The sequence below is a fragment of the Neofelis nebulosa genome, chromosome 1, assembly GCF_028018385.1.
Source record: "Neofelis nebulosa isolate mNeoNeb1 chromosome 1, mNeoNeb1.pri, whole genome shotgun sequence".
Lineage (NCBI taxonomy): Eukaryota > Metazoa > Chordata > Mammalia > Carnivora > Felidae > Neofelis > Neofelis nebulosa.
The window spans coordinates 86,511,770-86,523,594 of record NC_080782.1 but is presented as its reverse complement, the minus strand read 5'-3'; the positions used below and the strand labels follow the sequence as shown (position 1 = coordinate 86,523,594).

General features: G+C 41.4%; 1 long non-coding RNA gene across 1 annotated transcript; it reads right to left on the bottom strand.

Moving 5' to 3' along the window:
• Positions 1-1,584: 1,584 nt before the first annotated feature.
• On the bottom strand, positions 1,585-3,405 carry LOC131511388 (uncharacterized). The gene is made up of 3 exons (XR_009261517.1): positions 3,230-3,405; positions 2,829-2,904; positions 1,585-1,656 (listed from the first exon to the last, which is right to left on the bottom strand). It is a non-coding gene; the product is annotated as an uncharacterized LOC131511388 (long non-coding RNA).
• Positions 3,406-11,825: the final 8,420 nt, after the last annotated feature.

The window sequence follows — 11,825 nt, the reverse complement described above, 5'->3', positions numbered from 1 at the left end:
ATTGCAGCCATAGTACAATGTCGTAAAATGGTTGCCCGTCATCACAGGTTGCAATTGCTTCTCACTACACTGAGCACACGAAAGGGCCGTATTTCTACGCGTCAAACAGAATTTTGGTGCTGGAGCTCCTTGGAGATAACTGCTGTGAGTGCAAGGTAATACTGTGACAGTTATTACTGTCTGGAGAGTGATCGCACAAACAAGTGCCAGCTGCCTGTCCCTGTCTGGGACTGTGTAACAGAGTGGGTCTAAATCAGACTGAAAAATCAAATCAGTTAACTTTAAATTATTTAAATTTTCCAGTGAAGCAAAACTGCAAGCATGCTAGACTATTCCTAGGATACCTGTTTCACAGCAGTGCGTTAGTGTCTATTTTTCCTTCTGAGGAATGCAGAGGCCTGAAAACACAACAACAACCCATTTTTTGTTGGATGTTTGAACCTGTCCTGTTTTATTTGTCAATCTGGATCACTGAAGAAAAGCGTCCTACCCCCGCCATATTAAGTGAATCATAATCAATTTTGAATTACTTTCCCAGGGCTGCATCAAAGTGGCCCCCTTGACTATGAGAGTGAGAGGTTATTAAGCCTGCGGCACGCATTCATTGGTCACCTGAACCTACAGTGGTCATTATCAGAAGTAGCTGAGAAGCTGACAAGTAGCTCCAAATAGAGACTGCTACCCCAACCTTTGCTCGCCTAGTGAAATCTCCACAAAACTCAAAAAAGCCCTAAAATTCAGAGTCCCAGTTGCAGCCTAACACTGTTGTGAACTCGTGATTGCACCCCTGCATTACTGTGTCTCTGTTACTTCCCAAACCGTTTGTTCAAGGAACCCACTGAGATGGAAAGTAAACTTTCCTAATGCTGCTCAGACTTAAGGAGTGACAATGACAGAGATGGTCAAGTTTTTTTCAATTTTAGTTGAAAAAAAAAACAAGAGGTTTAGACTAGATGACCAGAGACAATAGTGCTTAACAAAATATCTGTATGCTTTCCACATTCCCCAGCCTCCCTGACAGGTCTGGGCCATGTGACTAGCTCTGCACATAGGATGAGGGCAAAGGACCATGGTCACTTCCAGGCCTGGCCCCTTAAGATTCCCAGCCTGTTCCCTGTCTTGTTGTGGTGGTATAACAACAAGATAGTAGAAGTGATCACATATATATGAGACCAGCAAGGAAAGGAGAAATATGTATCTTGGTTATATTAAATCACTGAGATTTTTGAGTCTGGGTGCTGTCCTTCCCAGCACTGGTGATCCTGACTACTATGGACCAGTCTTCTGGCTGCCTTACAGAATTGGTATTCCAGCGCTGTCCCTGGGTGGTGGGCCAAACTGATGAAGTAGTAGTCTTACCATGCTCAATTAGTAGTGATGTTAAGGCTTGGACTAATGGGCAGGAAAACTCAGTTAAATGCTTGCAGTTAAATGCATTATTGACCATACACATGAAGCAGTGGGATGAAAATTGTGGGAAACACCAAAAGAGTATACGTGACATTCATAGGAGATTCTATTAGAGTCAAGGGTAAAATAGTCAATGAATGAAACAGTTAAATAACAGTGGTTCTAACAAAGAAATTCAAAATCTAAGAAGACCATTGTGGGTTGGACTTACCTGAAGAATCTCCAAGTAGAGTCAAAAGCATAGCACTGAATAAAACAAAAAAACAAAAGAAAATAAAACCGGTAAATGGTTAAGTGAGTCTAAAGAAGATTTTCTCTTGGGATTTGCTCATGTTGGGTGCTAACTCTTCATTTTTTTAAAAATATAATTTATTTTCAAATTGGCTAACATACAGTGTGTACCCTGTACTCTTGGTTTTGGGGGTAGATTCCATGGTTCATTGCTTACATACAACACCCAGTGCTCATACCAACAAGTGGGTGGTAACTCTTCAAAGCTGATAAACGTAAGGCTCAATGTCTCCATATATCGTTAGGCCTTAGAATGGCTTATAATTATTTTAAAAATCAAGAGCTTATTTTCTCATCAAAAAACCTTACTTTAGGGGAACCTGCCTGGCTCAGTTGGAAGACCATGCAATTCTTGATCTCCAGGTCATGAGTTCAAGCCCCACATTGGGTGTAGGGATGACTAAAAAAATAAATTAATTTTAAAAATCCTTACTTTATATGATAATTTCTCAAAGATAATAATATACAAGCAGCACATAGCATGTAACAAAGGCAACTCAAAAAGAGCAAAATACCAACAGCAAATTGGAAACAAAATCCACTATAGGGGTGCCTGGGTGGCTCAGTTGGTTAAGCATCCAACTCCGGTTCAGGTCATCATCTCATGGTTTGTGGGTTTGAGCCCCACGTTGGGCTCTGTGCTGATAGCTTGGAGGCTGGAGGCTGCTTTGGTTTCTGTGTCTCCCTCTCTCTTGGCCCTTCCCCCACTCATGCTCTGTCTCTCTCTGTCTCTCAAAAATGAATAAATGTTAACAAAAATTTAAATTTTTGTTTATGTATAAAAAATTAATATAAAATGCCAAGCCACAAATATGCTTAATTCCTTTCGATCATTGTGTCCATTTTTATCTTTATGCTTTAAATGCTTACCGTCAATATTTCATTCTGAATGATAGGGGCTATTTGTCCAAAACATACCTTCCTTATATGTTCTCAGAAATCAATAATCCCCTTGGAGAACCTCAAAGGAAGGTTTTTTTCAATCTCACTTAACTTTGGTGGTTGATTTTTTTTTGTTTACTGAATGAAATATATATCTGTAGAGATGATGTTATTTTGTTCTTTAAGGGAATTATTGATGTGGGAAACAAAGGCAAAGGAAAAGATTAAATTTCCTTGCTACTTACAGCCCATTGACAAGTCCTTGAGGCAGGCAGAGTGACCTTCTTCTGTGAGCTCAGCTGTTTTGATGATGACACTTTGCTAAGGGACGAAAGGCAATCTTAGCTTAACATTATCCTGACCCTCCAGGATCCTGTAAGTCTTTTTTTAACATATAACAATTACTTTGGAAACTTACTTTATCTCAACCCCTCAAGGTCTATGTTGGCAATCATCCCCAAAGCATATAGCTCATTGATACACATCTGAAGGGTCTCATGACTAAGGTTTTATTAGATAGTAATAAATGACCTTTTTGTAACAAGACCTACCCCCCTCAAGGTCCTGGGAACCTTGCTTCCAAGATTACTTAGAGACTGACTCCATTCCTAACCCCCTCCCAACCTAAAAGTGTGTAATTAGTCACCTGTTAAAACTCCAGTGCTGGGCCCCTGGGTGGCTCAGTTGGTTAAGTATCCAGCTTTGGCTCAGGTCCTGATCTCACAGTTTGTGGATTTGAGCCCTGAGTCGGTCTCTGTGTTAACAGCTCAGAGCCTGGAACCTGCTTCAGATTCTGTGTCTCCCTCTCTCTCTGCCCTTCCCCCACTCATGATCTTTCTCTCTCTCTCTCTCTCTCTCTCTCTCTCTCTCTCAAAAATGAATAAACATTAAAAAACAAACCAAAACCAAAACAAAACCCCAAGGCAGCTCTATCTGCCCACAGGTCCTATCCCTGTGCTTTAATAAAACTACCTTTTTGCACCAAAGAAATCTCAAGAATTCTTTCTTGACCGTTTGCTCCAAACCCCAAAATTTCCACATTATTATCACATTATTTTTTTTTAATTGTGGAAGTCTATATTTGTACAGACTTTTTAACTGATGTTATCTCATAATAGTCCAATAAGGAAGTTTATTTATAATTCCTGTGATGCAAATACTAAACCTGTTTACATTTAGTGTAAGATAAAACTAGACTCCAGTTTGTATTCTCTGACTCTAGATCCCTTTGTCACCTTTTGTTCCATGAAACATTCAAAACTAGAAGAACACCCATTTTATTAAATGTCTACTTGAGCAAAGCAGATAAGTAGCAGATAACCTGATTTAAACATAGAGAAGTAAAGACAAAATAGAAAAAGTTTTTTTTTTTGTTTTATTGACTCAATTGAAATGGCACAAAGTTAGTGGCAGTGGAATACAAAATACTTCATTTAAATTACAAATTAGAAGAAAGTTCTAAAGAGAACGAGTTGGAAAGTAGGACTGAAACAGCATGTATCCACAGATTGTCTAAAAAGGTGTTGTTGGTTTTCAGATGAGTCCCATGTATCCAGTCAATCAGTGCTTAATACCTTTGTTGTGTTTTACATCTCTCTTTCTAGGTACTAGTGATACTAGTGATCCTACTGGATCCTATTGGATCCTATTGGTGCCTGTTATCCTCAGGCTTTTTTTTTCTTTTTTTCCTTCTAAAGATTGATTGAATTTCTTTTGAGGAATAGGTGATCCATGGTGTTACATTAGTTTCAGGTGTACAACACAGTGATCTGACAAGTCTCTATACCAGCCATGCTCAGCCCAACCATAGCTATCATTCTCCCCAGGCTTTTTCAACTTCAGTGTCTTCCCCTTCATCACAACCATCCCCCATGCTTATGGACATTTTCTTTTTTTTTTTTTTTTTTTTTTCAACGTTTTTTTTTTTTATTTTTATTTTTGGGACAGAGAGAGACAGAGCATGAACGGGGGAGGGCCAGAGAGAGAGGGAGACACAGAATCGGAAACAGGCTCCAGGCTCTGAGCCATCAGCCCAGAGCCTGACGCGGGGCTCGAACTCACGGACCGCGAGATCGTGACCTGGCTGAAGTCGGACGCTTAACCGACTGCGCCACCCAGGCGCCCCGCTTATGGACATTTTCATGTTTCTTCCTAGGAAAGTCTTTCCTCCATCCTACATTTCTTTCCATCTCCAGGCATTTTGCAAAATTTCTAAAAAGAATAGTGACATTTGCTGGTTTCACATCATTGCCTTCCCCACATTCACCATAACCTGGCTTTCATTCTTGACACCATTCCATTAAACTTTTACCCAGGAGGTCTCCAAGATCTTGTGTATCACCAATATAGAAGTCTCTGGGTCTGACTGTTGAAGTATTTAACATGCTTGGTTGCATGTTATGATTGTACCGTTCTGGACTTGGGACATTGCTTCAGAAGTGCTTTCCTCCTACTCCGCCCATCTCTTTTTTTAGTTGGTTGGATGCTGAAATGGAAGTGGCCCCTAAGCTTCCATACCTGGCCCTCCTTTCTACTAACACTGAACAATCTCTGTTGCTTTCATTCAGGCTTCTACTGGGACCTCTATACATTGATGAAACAATGCAATTTATCCCCTTTTCTGATCTTTGCCAACCTGAGCCTGTATTTCTTTCCAAATGATGACTCACCGTTTCCACTTGGATGTACGTTGGTCTCCTCAGTATCAGCATTCCCAAAACCAAACTTTTTTTTCCTCCCAATTTTTCTTCTATGTTGTGCCCCTCTTGGGTGACTAGCATTACCATGTCTCTACTCATCCAAGATAACCCAAGTCATCTCTGATGTTTGTGTACCCCTCTTTGATTTCTCAAGTTAAAAAAAAATTTTTTTTAATGTTTATTTATTTTAGAGAGAGACAGAGTGTGAGTAGGGGAAGGGCAGAGAGAGAGGGGGACACAGAATTTGAAGCAGGCTCCAGGCTCCTTGCTGTTAGCACAGAGCCCGGTGTTTCTCAAATGCTTGCTCTCTTTATTTCTTCTGGCTCCACTTTAGCTCAGACTCTCACCATCAGTGTCCTAGACAATCTTGAGAGCCTCCTAATGTGTCTCCCTGCTTTTAGTCTTTCCTAATCTGGCACATCCTTATGATGATCTATTAGCATTAAAACTTATCTGTCATCAAATGTTAAGGTTGAATTCAGTGTCATCACAATAACATTTTTGGTAGGAGACCCCTCCACCAGCACTGTTTGGTTAAAAGACTACATAAAACCTCATCTGTTTTCCACATGACTTCTGACCAGATTAATATTTATAAAGAGAAAATATGTTCCATTACCCCTGCTTAAGACTCCTTAGTGCTGTATTGTCTTCAGAATCAAGGGAAGGAGAACAAAGGTCTTAACTTCTACTCCATTCTCATTGTCCCACCTGTCTTATTTTTCTGCTAATTTGTGTTTAACTTCCAGAGATCACTGTGCTCTTTAATAACTCTGGGTCTCATACATTCTGTTTTCCTGCCCAGAATGCCCTCTGCCCACCTGTTCTTTGCCTGCTAGATGTCTATTCCTTCCCCATTAGTTTGCCTCTGTATACCTCTCTAGGCTCATATCTCCAACATCCTCCTTAAAGTAAACGCTTCCCAAATTTCTAATCTTTTGACATTGCTCTTTCCTGCTTGGGAGCTTTTGTACCTGAAATTCTGCCTTGAATACCCTTTCCCTGCTTAGCTTGCTTGACACTTAGCCTTCAAAATTTAATTCGGAAAAAAAAAAAAAAAAAAAAAAAAAAAAATTAAAAAAAAAAAAAAAAAAAAAGGGGCGCCTGGGTGGCGCAGTCGGTTGAGCGTCCGACTTCAGCCAGGTCACGATCTCGCGGTCCGTGAGTTCGAGCCCCGCGTCGGGCTCTGGGCTGATGGCTCAGAGCCTGGAGCCTGTTTCCGATTCTGTGTCTCCCTCTCTCTCTGCCCCTCCCCCGTTCATGCTCTGTCTCTCTCTGTCCCAAAAATAAATAAAAAACGTTGAAAAAAAAAAAAATTTTCAAAATTTAATTCGGATGTCATCTCCTGTATGCCTGACTCCCAGGCCATCTTCTGAACTTGGATTATAGCACATTTCACCACTACCAAAGCACTGTACTGTATACTGCTTACTAAAGATAGTTTCCCATTTGATTTTTACTGCAGTGTTTTAGGGCACTAGTAGCTAGCATAGGAGATAAACTCCTACATCTAAGTAGCTAAATGCAGTAGAGATTTATTTCTTGCCTCAGTGAAGTCCAAAAGAGAAGTTTCTGATTGTCAGGTGACTCTACTCCAAGCACAAGTTGGGGTCTCAAGTTCCATCTGGTGGTTTAGCCAGTTTCAGTAAATGTTTACTTTGTAAAGGGAAAGAGGGCACCTGGGTAGCTCAGTTGGTTAGGCTTCTGATTTCGGCTCAAGACATGATCTCATGGTTTGTGGGTTTGAGCCCCGTGTCGGTTTCTGTGCTGACAGCTCAGGGCCTGGAGCCTGCTTCAGATTCTGTCTCTCTCTCTCTCTCTCTCCCTCTCTCTCTGCCCTTTCCCTACTGGTGCTCTGTTTGTCTCTCTCTCCCTCTCTCAAAAATAAATAAACATTAAAAAAAGAAGAAGAAGAAAGAAAAAGGGGAAGGAAGTGTGGCAGATCGGGTCTGCTACTGTCATATAGGACTTATGCCCTACTCCCCTAAGCCACGGGGCTCAGACACGGGGCCACACCTAAATAGAGAGGCTGGGAAAGTGGTCTAGGTCTGTATCTGGGCAAAGAGCAAATGACTTGGTGAGCTGAGCAGTCAGCTAGTCTCTGCTAGAGCTGGACACTGCCTTTATCTAACACCAGTGCTGCTCATAGTCCTGACCCGTAGTTGTTGAAGGAATGAGTAAATGAAAGATAATAGATCTTTAAATTCTCAGCACTGAGCAGACTATTCCAATAATCCATAAAATAGCCCCTAGAGGATCTAGGGAGATTCAGAGAGGGACCAGAAGGGATTCTTAAGGAACTGAAAATGAGGTCTCTGTGGAACAATTAAATGTTTTGGATTGCTCTTCGTGAAATAAAATAGCGTAAGAAAAAAATCATCATACTCTTAAAAGTTAGCAAAGGCTAACGAAAGTACTCCAGATATTATGCTTATTTCTACCACCAAGCTTTGTTGGTTGGTTGTTAAAGGGTTTGCTGAGGTATAACTAGGGTTTCTTTTTTTTTTTTTTTTAATTTTTTTTCAACGTTTTTTATTTATTTTTGGGACAGAGAGAGACAGAGCATGAACGGGGGAGGGGCAGAGAGAGAGGGAGACACAGAATCGGAAACAGGCTCCAGGCTCCGAGCCATCAGCCCAGAGCCTGACGCGGGGCTCGAACTCACGGACCGCGAGATCGTGACCTGGCTGAAGTCGGACGCTTAACCGACTGCGCCACCCAGGCGCCCCTATAACTAGGGTTTCTAACAAGAAACAGTGCCTATCGTGATTGTTAAAAAATTTGTAGGTTGTAGGAGATTTGCAAAAGGAGGTCATGATAGGTAAATCTTAAGTAATACCTTATCTATGGATCTTTGGAAATGGCAGGTGGGGAGATATTTATCTTTTTTTTTTTTTTTATAATTATAGAAATTAAAGTTAACTTTTCAGATTAAAAAATAAAATCTGAAGGATGCCTGGGTGGCTCATTCGGTTAAGTGTCCGTCTTCAGCTCAGGTCATGATCTCAATGGTTGGTGAGTTTGAGCCCTGCATTGGGCTCTGTGCTGGCAGCTCAGAGCCTGGAACCTTCTTTGGATTCTGTCTCCCTCTCTCTCTGCCCCTCCCCCACTCACACTCTGTGTGTCTCTCAAAAATAAATAAACAAAAAAATTAAAAAAAAAAAAAAATCAAATCTGAAATAGGAATTGACCCTCTTGATGCTGTTCAAAAATTACTTTTTCTGGTTACTTTTACTGTGTATAATAAAAGATGAGAAAAGTTAGGCATTATGAATTAGGGTGGAATTTCTATAGGATTCTCCTTATCAGTTCGTTCTCAGTTATGAGAGAGTTAGAAGAAAAAGTGTTTGACACCTTCGTTGGTTTAAAGTTCTGAGGTGGAGGTTTCAGTCCTAGAAAATGTCTTTCTCTAAGCTCATGGTCAGAGCATGGTCAGAAGCACTTTTTTTTTTTTTTTTTTTTTTTTAAATTAGAGAGTGCACACACACCAGCTGGGGAGGAGGGGCAGTGGGAGAGAAACAGAAAGAATCCTAAGCAGGCTCAGCACAGAGCCCAGTGTGGGTCTCCATCCCATAACCATGGGATCATGACCAGAGCCAAAATCAAGACTCGGACCCTCAGCCAATTGAGCCACCCTGGCACCCCAAATATTTCCCCTATTTAAAGAAATTCTGGGGTGCCTGGGTGGTTTCCTCAGTTAAGCATCTGACTCTTGATTTCAGCTCAGATCATGATCTCACGGTTTGTGAGTTCCAGCCCTTTGTTGGGCTCTGTGCTGGCAGCATGGAGCCTGCTTGGGATTCTGTCGCCCTCTCTCCCTCTGTCCTTCCCAGCTTGCTCTCTATCTCTCTTTCAGAATAAATAAAAGTAAACCTAAAAAGAGTTCTTAATAAAAAGGAAAAGAAATTCTTACCTTATAATAAAGTAGTGGGCAGAATATTAGGGGTGAGGTGTATAGTACTTAATATTAGCCTCAGGTACACATAGATCATTCACTCAATGTATTTTCAATCACCTGTGGAAAATTCCATGCTCATTACGGGGGTTATATTATGTTCTATTATATTGACTATTATATAGGATATATATAGAATATCATATGTATAATAGAGAATAAAATAGATACAATCCCTCCCTTCATGGAGCCTAAATTATAGCAGGAGAGACAGATATGAAACGACTAAATCCTTGTGTGGTTGGAATTGTGATAAATGGTAGGAAGAAGTACAGAAAACTGATGGAGTATAATCAAGGGAGACTGTCTTGGTTTGGGGGGAATCAGGGAAAATCTTTCAAGTGCCATTGAGTAGAGCACTGAAGGATGATGTGCTGAGAGAAAGCTGGGGCAGGGGGCGAGCAGAGTAAGGTCTGTTTCCGGCAGAGGAATTTCTTTGTTCAGAGACCCAGAGAAAACCAGTATAGCTGGATACTGGCTAGGAGAGGTAGGCTGGGTCCATGATAAGATTTTAGGCTTTATCTTTATAGCAGTGGCTGAACACAGAAGAGATTAAAACAGGGAAGTTAATTGATTTTGTTTGTATTTTATATCAGCGCATTCTGGCTGCACCTAGGAGAATGGTTTGGAGGGGCAAGTTGCTGGGGAGACAAGACCTTTCACATTGGCTCACAGTAAACCATGACGGAGGCTTGACCGGAGCATGCAGGGGGCATAGCAAACAACGGCTGGGCTCACAGATTCCTTCTGAATTCAGGAAATTTCTTACTTTCCTATGAAATCGGCTATGGGTTCTAAAGAATATTTGCTATGTTTTACTAGTGTTTTTGTTTTTAGAGCACTTAGATCACAAGTCTACTTAAAAGTCTTCACTTTTTGGGGCACCTGGGTGGCTCAGTCGGGTAAGTGACCAACTTTGACTCATGTCATGATCTCACAGTATGTGAGTTTGAGCCCTGCGTTCGGCTCTGTGCTGACAGCTCAGAGCCTAGAGCCTGCTTCAGATTCTGTGTCTCCCCCTCTCTCTGCCTCTCCCCATCTTGGGCTTTGTCCCTCTCAAAAACAAATAAACATTAAAAAAAAAAAAAGTCTTCACTTTTTATGGTTTTGTTTGAAGAAAGGATTTCACGTTTAATAAATGTGAGAAAATTGAGACCTAGGGAAATTGTAATTACTCAGATTCCTCTAGCTATCCAGTGAGCAGTAGAGCTGAGGTAGCATCCAAGTTGTTTACTCTGTCAGTTCACATTAAGCTACATCTCTCCTGTTCTCATACAATAGTGGGGGGCAGGGGGAAACCAGCCAACTTCCTTTCAAGGCAAATATGGTGTCTGCCTTGGTCAGGTGAGCTGTCAGCGACTCAGCCCACAGCTTCAGAAAAATAACCCAAGCCTAAACTAGAGCGTTTTTCTCTCAGCCCTCACAGCATAGTGAGGACTTTGACGATAGTCATAACTCTTATGCATGGCCTTTTATATTTTAAGTTTGTAACAAATCTAGACCTTTATTCCTCATCTGCAATGCTTTCTCAGTTCAATGAAGAGCATCTAATTTTTAAAGGCCAAGCTATAGTGCAACGAAGCTGATGGAACAGAGAAGTGTTTCATCAAGTCAAACGTTACGTAAGATTAAATTGCAAAGAGAGTAATAAACATTTTTATGTTACATGTAAATACTGTCAAGTCAGCTTGAAGCTGCTTCTTAAAATTTAGTGTGCTTAAAAAATGCTTTAAATAACTATACTCCACTTATTGTATTTAGTATTGGGAGTCCTTTCCCTATCCCTGCCCAAGTGGTTCCTAGGAATGCCCTCTGCTCCCCTCCTTAGCATGCTGGCCAGGCATCTATTTAGGGCAGGAAAGCTTCAAGACTTGGATAGGACCAGAGGTGAGAAAAGAAAAGGGAGTCCTCTTCCTCTTCAGGAGGGAAGAGACAAGTTTGTTAAAAATATAAAAGGAGGGGCACTTGGGTGGCTCAGTCGACTGAGTGTCTGGCTTCAGCTCAGGTCATGATCTCGTGGTTTGTGAGTTCAAGTTCCACATCAGGCTCTGTGCTGTCAGCGCAGAATCTGCTAGCATCCTCTGTCCCTCTCTCTGCCCTTCCCCTGCTTGCACTTTCTCAAAAATAAACATATAAAAAAAAATAGAAAAGGAAGAGTATTGGGGCGCCTGGGTGGCGCAGTCGGTTAAGCGTCCGACTTCAGCCAGGTCACGATCTCGCGGTCCGTGAGTTCGAGCCCCGCGTCAGGCTCTGGGCTGATGGCTCGGAGCCTGGAGCCTGTTTCCGATTCTGTGTCTCCCTCTCTCTCTGCCCCTCCCCCGTTCATGCTCTGTCTCTCTCTGTCCCAAAAATAAATTTAAAAAATGTTGAAAAAAAAAAAAAAAAGAAAAGGAAGAGTATCTAAAGGATCAAGGAACTGGAGAAAGAGGAAGGCGGTGGGGAGAATGGATGGAGATGGGAGGCAGAAGGCTGCAGAGAGAGTAAGATACATCTCATTATGTCTTTTCTTTCCCCAAACTCTCAGTTGTCTTCTCACTTAGGAACACATTCAGTTTAGCTTAAGTGAAAAAGAGAAGTTTATTGGAAGG